The following is a 5,273-nucleotide window of genomic DNA, read 5'->3' as shown; positions in this document are numbered from 1 at the left end:
GATTATGCAAGGAACGAAGTCTCAAGGAGGTTGTTGGTACAGTGGCTGGGACAGATCAGCACAGACGACACCTGGATATTTAAGAAAGAGCTCCGCCGCCTTTGATTGGATCCACTTTAGCCGCTACCCTTCCGCACGCCTAACTCGTCAGAGTTGAGTTCTTCTGACCCCGGGAGGATTGATGGGGCAGCACCATTCACAGCCCCATAAACATCTTCAGAGACGTCATCCTCGCCCCTGACTCCGCCAGCTATATGTGTTCAACCCGCTCGCCAAGCCAAGGCGACGGTACACACGCCAGGATTCAAATATCCCGGGTAACAAACACTTTATCATTGTCTTTACGTCTTCCTTTCGTGTTTTTTTTTGGTTGTGGTCTTTGTCATTCATGATTTTTAAACCATCACGGTCACACATGTAAGGCGGCCTTGGGCTGCCTTGGGTGACAGCTTGGGGCGGCTTGGGGCGGCCTGGGGCGGCCTGGGGCGGCGGTCTTGGGCTGCCTTAGGCGGTAGCCTGGGCGGCCAGGGGCGGCCTTGGCGGCCTCGGCGGCCTTGGCTGGGGCGGCCTAGGCGGCCCTGGCTGGGGTGGCCTACGGCTGCTCGTGGGCGGCCCTTGTAGGGGCAGCCTAGGGCGGCCTTGGGCAGCCCTGGCTGGGGCGACATGGGCGGTCTTGGGCGACCTTGTTGGGGCGGCCTAGGGTTGCTCCTGGGCAGCGCATGTAGGGGCAGCCTGGGGCGGCCTTGGGCGGCCCTGGCTGGGGCAGCCTGGGCGGCCTTGGGCGGCCCTATTAGGGCAGCCTAGGGCAGCTCGTGGGCGGCCATGGCAAGGGCGGCCTGGGCGGCTGTGGGCGGCCCTAGCTGGGGTGGCCTGGGCAGCCTTGGGCGGCCCTGGCAGGGGCAGCTTGGGCGTGTCACGCCAAAGGACAATTGTAGATTTGCCTCTGGCGATGTGTCATGACGTGTGTAGGGACGTGCGCGGGTGGAGACGTGCTTGATGACGGTTGCGGCGTGTTGACTTTGGTGTTGACTTCAGTTGACTGTGGTGTGTTGACTTCGATTGACTTCACCATTGGGTCCATAGCAGGCATGTTGACTCTCGTTGACTGTGGAAAAGCTTCTGATGGTGATGTGTTGGCGTCCGATGGTGATGCGTTGGTGTCCTCGCCATCACGATCTGAGGGGAAAATAGAGGAGGAAAGAAGAAGAGGACCAAGGAAGAAGAAGACAAGGTAGAAGGAGAAGAGAGGGAAGGGAGAAGATGTCCATCGCCGCTGGTTTGTCGTCCTACCCGCTCAATTGCCATCACCGAGCGCACACACTGCCACCACGGTCCTAGGTGACCCTTCGCCATCTGTTGCACTACGAGCGTGCGCACCCGCGACGCCGCTGCTTGGTCACCTCGGCCGCCCGCCCGCTTTTCGTAATTGTGCACTAACGTTGCTCGATCGGCTGCCCACGCCAGACTCTACCGGCCCCTCTGGTTGCTCTGCCATGTTCCTTCAAGACAGTGCTTCTTTCTCCTTGCCCTCTGGCCGGGAAAAAAACACCATCGCTGCTACCCCACCGGTCGCCTCTAAGCACCGGTTTTCCCTTGCCGTCTCTGTCTGCCCTGTCACTTCCGTGTATTGAGCTGCCCACCTATGGCGCAATCCTCCAAGCTTGTGACACGTGCTGCCCAGCCTAGCTGCTTCTACGCGTCACATAAGCCCCGATACGCACGCCGTGCAGTATCACCATGCCGCGCAAGCCTCGCTACGCCCCCTCGCAATATCACCGCGCCGCGCCCGCCGAGTTGCACCCATCAGCTGCAACTGCCACACCCACCGTGCCAGCAGGAGTCTGCTCATCGTACCGCCTCCACCTCGCTTGTTGCAACAGCAGTGCGGCACCTCCGCACCATACCTTGCATATCCGCCCCGCGCCGCTGCGCTCGTTGTGATTCGCCCGCCATACTGCGCTCCTGCGCTCGCGCCTAGCGTGTGTCTCCGCACGCCCATTGCCGCGCCATCGCTACCAAGATACCCATCACTGGGGCTCCGGCGCCTCCGAATCTCACAACTGCCGCTCGCCATTGAACCCCCCATGATGCCGTGAAGCATCAATCGAGCATGCTTATCTATTGGCTCCCACCGCCAATCGGCCTGCTTATCCTAACCCTTACCCTAACTCTAACCCTAACCCTAATCCTAACCCTAGCCCTAACCCTAACTCTAACCCTAATCTAACCCTAACCATAACCCTAACCCTAACCCTAACCCTAACCCTAACCCTAGCCCTAACCCTAACCCTAACCCTAACCCTAACCCTATCCTAAAAAAAATTTCTCTCTCCTCAGGCAGTGCTTCTCTCTCCTCTATCAACAGCGATTTTCTCATATCTTCCTTGTCCGACCTCTGATCGAGCTGAAACTTATTCTAGTGGATTTAGAAGGTCAAAATCTACTGGAATAAACTGATAAAGCGCCAAAAATGGATCAGTATTGCGAGTTTTAGAGGGATTCGAAGATCAACAATAAGTTTTTATTTCCGAATTTTATTTCGCAAAATTTCGACGTTATACAAATCCAAATTGCCCCAAATTTGGACTTGAACTATTGGTCTGGCGGAGTAGAACATCAAGGGATAATTTTTTTGTATTAACAGTTTTAATTTTTGCTCAATCTCTAATGTTCTAATCGCTCTGCCGAAAAACCAAAGGGGAAACAAGACTCGCGGTCCGTAATCCCATGCGGGCCGCGGAGTCAGCAGACGCACCTAGCTGGCTGTGTGACATGTCAAACACGTCAAATGGCCAGCACTTGGTCCAAGGCGCGCCAGCACTACCCAATCTCTCTCCATCTGATGTGCTCGCCATGTCAGACCGAGGGGAGCTAGAGGCGTCAGCCTTTGGATTCATCCCGACCGTCCAATCTGATGGTCTTGATGGATCTAGAGGCCAGCAAAAATCAAAAATAAAAATAAAACAAGTTTTAAAAAAAACCCAAACGAACATTAATTTAACAAAACAGCCCCCAATGACAATGAATGGCGCATTTGTCCGTCTATCTGGACCGTCGGTGACGACACCTGTCGCGTCGACAGCCGTCTAGATGATGGATCATCGATGGTCCCCTCCCTCATTCAAAAAAAAGAGCCGTTAGCTCTAACGGTTGACGGCGCATTAACTATGCCTTTTCTCCTCGAAGACCGGTCCCCAACCTTGTCAGATCCGACGACTTCTATTGACTCACCCCTCCCATGTGCTCCCTTGCAAGCCGTCGGATCTGCCGCGTCCGCTAGCGTGGAGGGCAGCTCTGACCTCAACGCCTATGCAATGATGCTGTCGGTAACCTCACCACCGCTGGTAGCCGTAATACTTGACTCTTTCGCGCCTGATATTGTTGACGATTCCACGGCCGATATTATTGACTATTCTGAGGCTTTGCGGCCGTTTGATCTCTACTAGCTACACCTGTTAGACGGCTTGGATCATGCCATGTCACCTCTTCCAACAAACATGGCTGACGTGTCTGCTGTGCCCGCCTTTTCGAGGACCCACGCGGACCACATGCCGCTCTACGATTGACCCACGTGGAGTCAAGGGCCCTTGCACTACTGACGGGGGGCCGAAGCTGCCACGTCCCACTGAGTCAACTCGGTGGATTCTCACCGAGTCAACCCAGTCAGACCAAGCACCTCTGACGAAGTGAACGAGCTTACCCAGTTCGATCCAACCGGGTCGACTCAGATGACTCGGCCCAGACCGACCAATCCAATCCGGTCGATCAAAATCGAGTCAACTTGTTATAAAAAAACCAAGTTGACCCATCTTCCTGGCTCAACAATGACCAAGTTGACTCGGTCAACTCAAGCCTACACTTGAAGAAGGGCGAAGACCGAGTCAACTTGATCATGACCAACGAAGACTGAATGGACCTAGTCAACTCGGATATCCACGGTCTGGTTGACCTCAATGATGGTGTCTACACTGACCAGGTCAACCTGGCTGCCTCAGCCTCACTTGTGAGAGTCAACCCAGGAGACTTAGGCCAAGGAGACCAGGTCAAACACGTAGACTTGGTCAACTTGGGTCGAGTTGACCAGATTGACCATGACCGAGTTGACCTGGTCAACTCAGATCAGGTCAACTCTGTCAACCCTGACCATGTTTACTTGACTGACTCGGTCACCTTTGACCAAGTCAAACCAAGTGACTCGACCCACATCGGTCGAATCACCTTGGTTGACTTGGTAAATGCCGATAAAGTCAAACAAGGTCGGGCTGACCGGCCGATCAGACTCCCATGATCGAGCTGAGTTAGTTGCCTCGGTCAACCATGATTGAGTCAACCAGGTCAACCATGATCGAGTCAACCCGGTCACCTCGGTTGACCACAATGCGACTCATAGCGTGGAGGACCACAATGCATCGCAGACGCAAGGACCGGCGCCTACGGAACAACGAGTTGAACAAGTACCATCAAGGACATGGGCAGCGCGCGTGGTGGTAGCTACACACATGGGTGCTACACACACGAGTACTACACCTCCGCCCCCCAAACTCGCACTTCCCCCCCATTATGATGCTTCGACCCCCACACGGGGGTACACTGATTCGGAGGGTATGCGCGTAGTAACCTTCTCCAAGGAGAAGGTCTCGCGGATGGCCGCACCATTTGCCTACACACTTATTGGGTGATTCACTACAAAACGCCCACTCATTGACGATATTACGAGGGTATACCTAGTGCCGAGGCACTTACTCGGCCCGGTGGTTATTGGTGCACGCAACCATCAGAGTGTCTTCATCTGCATTCAATTGGAAGACGACTTTAGGAAGGCCTAGAGTGGAACTACATGGACGATCTATGGCTCCACCATGCACACATATCGCTGGATGGCTGAACAGACGAGTACCACCCGGGAGCACTGTCCCCACTCTGTGCAAGTATGGATAGGCTTCCCAGGTGATGTAATACGATGACGGCCGGGATCGATCGGCTCGTATTACATCACAGGAAGAAAAGACTGATGGCGAGGCCGCCAACACTTCAGCATTGAACGCGTCACCACGGTCAACCGGAGTCAACACGCCCGCTATGGACCACGGTCAACCAGAGTCAACCGAAGTCAACATGCCACAACTGTCGACAAGCACGTCTCCACCCACGCACGTCCCTACGCGCGTCATGACACAACGCCAGAGACAGATCCACAACTGCCCTTTGGCGTGACACGACGCACGTCTTTATTTTCTCGTCATTTTCTCTTTCCTCCAAGGCCTATATATAGG

This window comes from Wolffia australiana, chromosome 4, assembly GCF_029677425.1.
Source record: "Wolffia australiana isolate 7733 chromosome 4, ASM2967742v1".
Taxonomy (NCBI): Eukaryota; Viridiplantae; Streptophyta; class Magnoliopsida; order Alismatales; family Araceae; genus Wolffia; species Wolffia australiana.
The sequence above is the reverse complement of the archived record's forward strand: the minus strand, read 5'-3'. Positions refer to the sequence as shown.